The sequence below is a fragment of the Anabrus simplex genome, chromosome 3 (genome assembly GCF_040414725.1).
Source record: "Anabrus simplex isolate iqAnaSimp1 chromosome 3, ASM4041472v1, whole genome shotgun sequence".
In the NCBI taxonomy this organism is placed as follows: Eukaryota; Metazoa; Arthropoda; class Insecta; order Orthoptera; family Tettigoniidae; genus Anabrus; species Anabrus simplex.
In genome coordinates, this window is record NC_090267.1 from 11,607,722 (window position 1) to 11,618,747 (window position 11,026).

Here is an 11,026-nt window from a genome sequence, read left to right on the forward strand (position 1 = left end):
GACTTTAAGCAAATAGTGGCCAATAGTGCCCCATTTGAACTTGGCATGTACACGTGAAGAACAGTACTTCATATGAAGTTTTACAAATTTGCAGGACTGCCTCTTACCTTTTAACTTATATTGAAATGTACCATTGTTTTATGTTGAATTTAATGTATTTACACAGTATATATTTGAAGAGGTCATTCAATACAGGTTTTAATTACCTGGCATTTCATTTCTCAACGCAATCTCAAAATTCATTCTCACATTACTTAATTTGACAAAGTTTATATAAAGTACATTACTCCATTTGAAATTGACACATACGCATGAGGAAAGAACATTACTTCATATGAATTTCAAAAAACGTATATGATTGTTTTATACCTTTCAACTTTTATATATTGAAGTGTGCTAATGTCTTCTTTGCATGAAATGTATTTTAAATAGTATATAATTGCAGGATTTATTCAACAGAGGTTACAATTACCTAGATCACTATTAATTCAAACGCACTTCACTTTGTTATTGTAATTTCTTCTTTGAATTCACATTACTCATTTTGACAAAGTCTAAGCCTAATAAGAAGTATCTGTATAAGCACATGCGGCTACATTTAAGCATATTTAGTCGACTAAAAACAATGCAATATAAAAAGTCCTTTTAAAGAACTATTATTAGTAAAACTTGAACGACAATGCTATATTCAAGGTCAGGTGTAAACAACAAATTTTATCATGTGTTGTAACTTTTTAAAATTTTTTAATGTGTTAAAGATAGATATCTTTTTAATATTCTTGATCCTTTAAACCTAGATGTAAGAAGCAGAATTTCACTTCTAGACATATTACCAAATGTCTATCAAACACGACATGTTTATTTGTAAGATACAACTGTTTGATTATGTATTCTAATGTGTATGTAAATGACAGCTGAAGATGACTTGTAATAAGTCGAAACCGGTCCTGTTTTAAATAACAACATTAAATTTAGTATTGATAAGGTGGATCTCTTTCTTTCTATGACATACTATAGATATCAATACGGAACATCATGAAATTTATTAATCAAGAACTATGGTGAGACAATGGGTGTTACTGAATATGTGTGAGGAGGTCTGCATTGAGATCAATTTTCTCAAGAAATGAATGAACTTTGTCTACATTTACATGGCAATTATGTGTAAGTGATATCTGCCCAACAGGTGCAGAAATGGTGTTGTAAATTTGCAAGAGGTTCGTATGACTCTGAGAAAGGACGAGTGGAGATACTATGCATCAACATCTTATTCACTTGAGAGCGATGACAACAAATATGTGGCACTGAATCAGGAAGTACACTTTAGTGAAAATCAACTAACCCCATGGCACTACAGTCCTGAAGGGCCTTGGCGTACCAAGCGACCACTGTCCAGCCGAAAGGCCTGCAGATTGCAAGTGTTGTGTGGTCAGCACGGCAAATTCTCTCGGCCGTTATTCTTGGGTGTCTAGACGGGACACTACAGTAAGTGCAACAATGACTAAGGCCAGATAATTTTGAGAGAAAATCTTTATGCTATGACAGGTGCTTTAATGACTTTTGTGAATTTGAAAAGAAACAGTTCTGAAACCAAAGAGGCCTCACCCTGACCTCTTTACATCTTGTGCCACACCAAATTGAGGAAGCTAACTCTTTTGACTTATAATTTTTAGCATACTCTCTTGATCTAAGCTAAATAATGGATCGATTTGAGACTGCCATGGCGAGTTAGTTTGGTGGATTACTGGTTCAGTTAATGTGCATCTGGTGAGCAATGACAGGAAATGGCTTCCCTTGCTATGGCAAAGTTCACCTACCACATACAGAGGATTGCAGATGGCTATAGGAAAAAATTAAATAATCTGATATGCATTTCACACAAGAAAAAACTGACAGTTTACTTAATGAATATTACCTATAAAATCATACGCATTAATGCTTTCAATAAAACAATCCTTTAAACAGAATGAATAAGTGTTACACCTGCCCAGATAATAACATTTAATACAACTGAAGAACCTGGCTACAGGCAGCCTAAATTATGTTAAGTTAAAATTCATGCACATGGTATCTGAGGTGGTTTGGCATATTGTAGGTTAGGTTAGCAGTGAATAATTGAGGAAACTAGAATATCTTACTGGAGATAACAATAAAGAAACAACATAATTAATGGAATAAGACTGCACAAAGTATGGTGATGTGTACAAAAAGCAAATACACTAGAGATGGGAATTTGCCTATTTGCCCATTTTATTCCTGTGTTTAGAAACGTAGGCTTTTGAGATATAAATGCATTTTAGGGTCTTTTTAGCTATATTTTGTTGGTTTTATTGTGCCTATAAACGCCTATTTCAGGGCTTTGTGCCTATTTGGAGTATAAATGCCTATTTGATGCCTTTTAACTGTATTTTTAAAAAGCCGATTTTCTTCCAGTCCATTATACTGTAGCTAGTGTGCTCGACAGAATTATCTTCTCTTTTTCCAGTATCCGTTTACCCCACGAACAAAAATGGGAATTCTCAGAAGTCATCAGAAATAGTTCTAGGGAAATTTCCATCAGGAGAAACAAGGAACAATTTGACCTCGAAGCCTTCAAACCCTCCAACCTCCTGAGACATATGCGAGAACCAGTCAATGTTCAACTATGTTGCACAACCCATATGCCCTGTACCTCCCTTTTGATGTGAACTGTTGTATGTGTACGCTTTATGATCGTTGCTCACATCCGTAGGAATTTACCTCTTCAATACCCTACACGTGTCCCCTGGGTGGTGCTAAGCGAGCAACAGTAACCCATTGGCGGCCAAACTATCAACAGCTGTTGATCTCCTGGCCATAATGGACATGGATAATTCTTCAGAAGTAAATATCGGTCCTTTTGAGGACCACCAGACATTGAAACTAGGACAGAACACCCGTATTTGTCAGATCAACATAGAAGACATCAGTACATCTAAATGTTAATATATCTCAAAGCACTTACAAAAATATAAAATAGATGTCCTTCTTGTACAAGAATCTCATATAGAGAATGAAGATCAGGCCAGAAGGAGAGCAAGGATTCCTGGATATGATGTGATAGGGAAAACCTATCATCGTCATTATGGTAATATAACATATGTTCATAGTAATATTGCAGATACCTGTCTATTAACAACATCAACAGATGCTGACATCCATACATTTACAATCAAAGTTGGTAAATTAATAATTGTTAATGTACACAAACCTCCTCCAATCCTTTGGCCATCACATGTCCTGGAAGTTTATCAACATCCATCAGTTTACTGTGGTGATTTCAATAGCCATCATACTGACTGGAAGTACAACTCAAATGATATAAATGGAGAACACTTGTCAAACTGGGCAGATGAAAACAACCTTCACCTAATTTTTGATGCCAAAGATCCATCCACCTTCCGATCAGCTGCTTGAAACAAAGATTACAATCCTGACCTTACTTTTGTCTCTAAGGATACTACAAATCAACCTCTTCACGCCAACAGAAAGGTTCTTCAAGGTTTCCCAAAAGCCAGCACAGACCTGTTCTCCTTGAACTTGGTATCCAGGTCCCTGTCATCTCATCTTTTCCTAGACCAAGATGGAACTTCCAGAAAGCTGATTGGCAGAATTTTTCCAAAGATCTTGACAAGTGCTTGAGATGGATACCAGCCATATCATCTAATTATAAGTGGTTTGTAGGCGCTGTAATATCAACTGCTAAAAAACATATCCCAAGAGGTTATTGAAAGAAGTATATACCTGGTTGGGATAAAGAAAGTCAGGACCTTTATAAAGAATTTCTCAGAACTGGTGACAATGAAACTGGAGAGGAACTGCTCAGAACAGTTGATGTAGCTCGTCGGGAGAAATGGATGAAAACTACAAAAAATCTTGACTTCAAACATTCCAGTAGAAAAGCTTGGAGCTTATTGAAGAAGCTTGGAGCTAGCCCACCTGTTCAGAGGAGGGAAACCCTGGTATCATCTAACCAAGTTGCTGATCGAATCGTCTCTTTATCAAGATCTCCTAGAGATAAAATACATACAAGAATGGTAAAACAGGAACTTAGAAAAGTCAAAGCTAATTGCCAAACTCATACACAATATTCACAACCATTTATGCAAGAAGAGGTTAGTACAGCACTTAAAAGCATAAAAGCTGAGAAAGCCTGTGGGTTTGATGGTATACATAATGAATTCCTACTGAATACTGGTCCATATGCCAAACTATGGTTAGCAAGGTTCTTTAGTGATATCCTGAAGACTGGTCGCATTCCTAAAGAGCTAAAGGGAACAAAAATAATAGCAATTCCTAAACCAAGAAAAGAAACAAATAACGCAGAAAACTACTGCCCTATAGCTCTCCTCAGTGCTTGCTATCAACTACTGGAAAGATTGATTCTAAACGGAATTAACAGCAAAATTATGGATCATACCCCACATGAACAAGCTGGTTTCTGAACAGGGAGGAGCTGTACAGATCAAGTCCTTAGTCTTACGACTTATATCGAGGCAGGCTTTCAAGATGGTATGAAGATGTCTGTAGTATTTATTGATTTGACAGCAGCCTGTGACACAGTATGGAGAGAGGGCCTCCTTTTAAAATTCTTAAGAGTGATCCCCTGCAGAACTCTAGCCCAATTAATAAATAACATGCTATGTGATAGATATTTCCAAGTTATCCTGGGCAAGGAAATGTGTAAGCAAAGAACTTCCACAGGGCTCTGTACTCGCACCAATCCTTTTCAATCTATATATTGAAGACATCCCTCATACCGCAAGCAGGAAATTTGCTTATGCAGATGATCTAGCCATTGCCATCAGTAGAAAATGCATAGAGGAAACTGAAAGGATATTGACAGACGAAATTTCAGTCCTATGGCAGTATTACCACAAGTGGCGACTCACACCAAGCCCAAGTAAAACAGAATCTTCATGTTTTCATCTTCATAACAAACAAGCAAATCGACAACTGAAAATCTATTTGAATGAAAATCTAGTTAAATATAATCCTACTCCAAAGTATTTGGGTGCCACACTTGACAGACCCCTAACTTATCGACAACACCTGAATAAAAGTCCAATAACGGACTATTTATATTGGTATTATATTGGTATAACACCTAAATAATACAACAGCCAAAATCCGTTCCAGGAACAATATCATTCACAAGCTGTGTGGTACTACATGGGGATCAACGGCTGCAACACTCGTTGCTCTGCACTGGGACTAGTCTATAGTACAGCAGAATATTGTGCTCCAGTCTGGCTGAACAGCAACCATACCAGCAAACTTGACATCCAGCTCAATACTACAATGCGTACAATTACAGGTTGTCTAAAAACTACACCAACATTTTGGCTCCCAACTTTAAGTCACATTCATCTACCTGCACTGAGAAGACAGGATGCTTTGTTACGTGAATATAAGAAAAAATTGGATCACCCAGACCTTCCAATTCATGACTACATTCCAAGTGCAATATCTGGCAGGTTAAAATCCAGACATCCAGCAATTAAATCTGCTTTTGAACGTTTCAATATAGGCTTCAATATAAATGATCATTGGGAAAAAAATTGGATTCAACATGCACCACCAGACATTATAACTGTTTTAAATACCCAAACTAAATCAGCTGGTTTTGATCTGCCTCGACGTACATGGAAAACTGCCAACAGGATTCGTACGAAACATGGAGTATGTAACGACTTCCTCTAAAAATGGAACAAAATTCCTGATCCATCTTGTGTTTGTGGAGCGACTCCCCAGACCATCCAACACATTGTGCAGCAGTGTAGTATAATGTCATACTCCGGAGATCTCAAGGACTTTCTATCTTTGACTCTAGATGTTGTTAACTGGATAGACAAATGGACTCTCACTATGTAAGTGCATACACTGTCATTGTATACTCTGTTTCATGTCTAATAGTAATAAAGCCATGGTTTTTTAGTATATGATTTATATATTGTTGTGTATTCCAATGTGTTGCCATACACTAAATAAATAAATAATGTTCAGAACGTGTTGTGATTTATTGTGAACTGGGAGGAGGAGAAGAAGAAGAAAAAGTGTGTTTGCGGCAATGCCCAAAGAAAAATCGTCGAAGTCCTACTGGCTGAAGCAGTGGATCACAGGGGATCCCAATTTCACTACGGATGGAAGGGTAGTCTGTCAAACCTGCAGTAAGGAGGTAAGTTCTTTTGTTCCTTTTATCTTTTTTTGTGATTGAGAAATATGATCGCATTTCATTGCAGCATATGTAGGCCTATTAATTTATGTGTTGAAGCAAGTTGTTTTGTTGCAGTGCTGTATTAGTCGTGAACTTTCAATTATTCTTCTATATTGCTAAAATATAAACAATCATTAAATTACTGAACAAGGAGTTAGAATGCCGGTGGTCTCTTGTCCCAGAATAGATGAAAATTAAATCGATACTTTGAACAGTGATTCATTTGCAGTAAAAATAGAGATTTGCAACTGAAATACAATTTTTAAAACTCCATTTAAAAACTGTGAACCAAGCTCAATAACTGCAGTCACTTTAGTGCGGCCAGTATCCAGTATTCGGGAGATAGTAGGTTCGAACCCCACTGTCGGCAGCCCTGAAGATGGTTTTCCGTGGTTTGCCATTTTCACACCAGGCAAATGCTAGTGCTAAACCTTAATTAAGGCCATGACCGCTTCCTAACCACTCGTAACCCTTTCCTGTCCCATTGTCGCCATAAGACCTATCTGTGTCAGTGCGACGTAAAGCAATTTAAAAAACAAAATAAAAATTGTGAATTCTATTACACTTCTGCTAAGCCTTCGCAAAACACAGGTTGCAGATTCAATGTAGCCTGGCTAGGACGATGCTACAGCGTGTTTTACAAGGTTGCCAAGGCTATCTTTACAAGACCAGGCCAGCGAAAAGACCGTTGGTCTGGATTGGTGAGGTCCGGGTAGTAACTGTTGTGCTTGTGGGGGGGGGGGGGGGGGGAGCAAATAGAGTCTGAGGGACGTAAGCTCCCAGGTTAACAAGCCTCTAGCATCCCCTCTAGAGTCTTACTAAATTGTGACAAAAATAAGGTTATAGGCGCATGTCATGACAGTTTCAAATTACGCGGTTTTTAAATTTCAGCGAGGGTGACGGCCTTGTGGGCACACACGATGCAGGATCTATTGCAGGCGACAGAAAATAGACTTCATGACAGCTGACCTGGCTGACCAAAGCTGGCGAATAGAAACAGGTAAGATGTTCACAAATCTGATATTTATAGTGCCTCCGTTTTCATTCATCTTCTTCTTGTTTCCGAATTTGACCGCCTATGGACCGCATTGAACCTAAGGCTTTCTCTTCTTCTCCCCCTCCTCCTCCCAGAACCTCTTCAGTCTTTCAGTTCTAACCTTCCTTTCTTTCTTTCTCAGATATGACCAATTTGGGTCTATATTTTGGTGGTTTCTCCTGGAATGTTTTGATGCTGTACATTCGGCTTCTAAATTCTTTTCTGTTGTGAATCATACCCATTGTAAATCCACTTTCTACTGCATCTTTTTTTACCTCTTCTACCCACTTTGTCGCAGCTTTTAGTCTAGTGATGTGCTTGAATATTTTCTTAGTTAGCCGTTTCTCATCCATTCTTTCTAGATGCCTATAGAATTTTAGCGTTTGCTTTCGCATGGTGACAGTGATTTTTTCGGTGTATTTGCAGAGATCATCATTTTTCTATTCCTCCACTCCCCATCAGCATTTTTCTGTGGTACTAAAATTTTCCTGAAGATTCTCCTCTCCCTTTTTTTTTTTTTTTTTCCGAGATCTTGAAGCTCAACTTTTTTATTCATTGTCAGGCTCTCTGAAGTGTAGAGACCCTCTGGCTTTACCACTGTGCTGTAGTGTCTAAGTTTCGGTTTCATTCTTCTATATAAGCAAAAATACTGCTAGGGCCACCTTGGTGGGTCCTTGGCAAGCATAAAGGACGGATATTTTCTCTACGCTACTCCGATATCGTTTCACATCTTTTTTATTATATCTTTCACTCGTTGAACTCGACACGATACGGCCAAATTATAACCGAAAATCCTTAAGGACATATTTCCATGTATTTTACTAATTCCCTTGTTCCTACTTTAAAGTTTTGTACTTCTAGTATTTTTTTTATGAAACAACCGCATGATATATACTAAGCATTATTGCCAATTAGCCCAACTGTAGTAATTTAAGATATAGGGGCAATGTAATTGATGTCAATTTTAATATATTTCAGATCAAATGTGAGAAAAATACCACATAGATCAACTTAGAAATACTGCAATGCATCGGATACGAGTACTGAAATATGTATCAATGCAGCCTTTCTACCAGTCCGCTTTAGGCAGCGACCAACAACCATTTTCTTCAGACCTATGCACTGCAATGTTGGGAGCTAATATGGCCCTGCATAAACCGGAGCGTCTTCAAATTTCAACAAGCTGCCGCGAGCAATCACCAAATTGGAGAAGAGTGGCATGCCCCTGGTAGCCATTTAGGATTGTTGAAGAAGTCTGGGGAAGTTTTGTCCGAACCTCTGGGAAGGCAGCCGCTGTCAACGAAATAAAACCAGATTAAGTGACTTCACTGAAGTTTTGTCAAACCACTTCTTGTGATTTTGAGATATCTTTCTCTCAGTACAAAAACATTATGCATGAGAGGAGAACATGATTGTTACAGGAAATCATTGAAACGTTGCTTGTAAATTCCTTTTATAGTAATTGAGTGTATTAAATTATAAGTAATTTTTTCATGCCTATTTTGTTCCCTATTTTACACGTTAGTGTCTATTTAAATGCCTATTTTGGCTAATTTAAGAGCCTATGTGCCTGCCTATTTTAACTGTTTTTAGTGCCTATAATTCTCGTCTCTCCACATCACATATTAAACAACAAACCTGCCATTTCGACACCGAACCGTATTTAGGTAATTACTTTCCTTCGACATTTATTAACAATAGGGTAATAATTGTCCATATACCATAAAATCTAATAATGAAACACAGCATGAAGTTCGGTTATTGTAAATAAAACAAGTCCACGTACCACACAGTTGATTATCATAATAATTTATTTAACGCGCACAATGTGCAAAGAATATAGAACATTTGATTATCAAAAACAAAGAATCAATGACAAATATGGCTCCGATAAAGAAGTGGGGGACTGGTAATAATTATAATATTGCATTGTAAATTACTCACTTGTGCTCAGGACTCCATTTTGAATATTATTAGGTCCCGAAATGTGGCATTCTTAGTGATTTTGTCGATAATATTGGTAATAATTGCACATATTAAGTATAAAGATGTGTTCATTATAGCCATCTTTGTTTGTTTCCAGAGATGTTATGGAATATGTTTGTTCGTGAAGTTGATTTGGGCTCGTTATTTCACCCAGACACAATACTGTATTATATTTGTACTAGTTCTACACACGCACACAATTTCAATAAAGTAGTACACCAATGCAGTTGACAATGTTTTCTGAGTACGAAGTACTTGAAGATTGAGGGAAGTAGACCATGCAGCAGACTCACAAAATGGGTTCAAAGCACTTGAAGTAGTTCAGGAAAAGACGTATCACCTAGACAATTGAGAGTGAGGAAATACGTAAACAAGACTAGGAGATATAGGAAAAGCACAGGGACACAAGGTATACTAATCTTCACGCTAGAGTGGCCGTCTCAGCGACTTCTACAAAACATACACACCGGGCCAACATATAAGGGACAAGCAGGACAGGGCAGGGGAACGACGGAGGGGTGGATATATGTGAGAGTGTAGGACTTTGGACAGATGGAAAGAAATATCTGAGGAACGTATATGGGGGGATGTACAGGGGGCAAAGTGTCAGTGAAATCGTAAACAAAAGATGAAGAGGGGCGACAGTGTGCTGATATGAACATCAATGAAAATGTACACGCGATCGGTATGTTATGGAATAGACTGGTTACTTTGACATTGGAATGCATGGTAGCATGGAAGTTACAATGTAAAGCATGGATGTCACAATAGAAAGCATGGATGTTGCAACATAAGGTATGGAAGTTACAATGCAAATATGTTATTGTCATGACAGAGCTTGGCCTGGATTTTCCAAAGATAGGTTACAGCCACTAAATTATACTTTTTTTCTTGCCGTGCGGGCAGTATGCGCTGCGGCGATAGTTTAGAGCCTCTCGAAGGGAGTGTGGCCCCCGAAAGGGACCACTGTTCTCATGACAGAGCTTGGCCTGGATTTTGCAAAGATAGGTTAGAGCCACTAAATTATACTTTTTTCTTGCCGTGCGGCAGTATGCGCCGCGGCGATAGTTTAGAGCCTCTCGAAGGGAGTGTGGTCCCGAAGGGGGCCACTGTTCTCATGACAGAGCTTGGTCTGGATTTTGCAAAGATATGTTGCTCCTCAAGCTGTTGAGAATTTTCAGAAATGTAATAGTTTAATGGAAAGTAGTGAGTGCATAGAATTTAACGACGGGAAGAAGAAGGTGCCAAATACCAGTGGAAGTGTGGATCAGGTCATAGGCCAAAGGAAAAATAATTCGCGAAGTGTTTGTGTATGTGACGCACGCATCGTGCATGCGGAAGCGGGAAAGTGTGTTGACTGTGTTACTTTATTATCCGAATTGGCCTCAAGGGATGAAATTATTCGAATGTTAAGGGAAGACATTGAAAGTATTAAACGTAATAGACTTAGTTTAAATGGTGTGACTGAAGTGCAAACTGAGACATGGTCGGAAGTAAGTACGAGGTGTTGTAACAGTAGGCCTAAAACTAATCATGATCGGGGCGTAGGCCTAGGTATTGAATTAAGGAATAAGTTCCAGGTCCTTGAATCAATTACCGCTAGTGAAGAAGAATGTGTAAAGATTAATAACATTCCAGCCATTACAAGGAAGCCTGCACTGGGGTTGAAGAAGAAAAAATGTAAGGTAGTTGTGTACGGGGATAGCCATGGTCGGGGTATTGCTGTCGAACTTGGTGATATGCTACCGGAGACTGAAGTTGTAGGTTTT

The 11,026-nt window shown here is 38.3% G+C and overlaps 1 protein-coding gene across 4 annotated transcripts in view; it reads right to left on the reverse strand.

The window, feature by feature from the left end:
- The window catches only part of LOC137498978 (zinc finger protein 852-like), a 54,363-nt gene extending 45,013 nt beyond the window's left edge, over positions 1-9,350 (reverse strand). For 3 of the 4 annotated variants that reach the window (XM_068226940.1, XM_068226941.1, XM_068226937.1), the window contains exon 1: positions 9,216-9,350. The gene's annotated coding sequence lies outside the window, so the exon portion shown is untranslated. The remainder of the gene's footprint in view (positions 1-9,215) is intronic. The other variant, XM_068226939.1, reaches the window with a different exon arrangement.
- Positions 9,351-11,026: the final 1,676 nt, after the last annotated feature.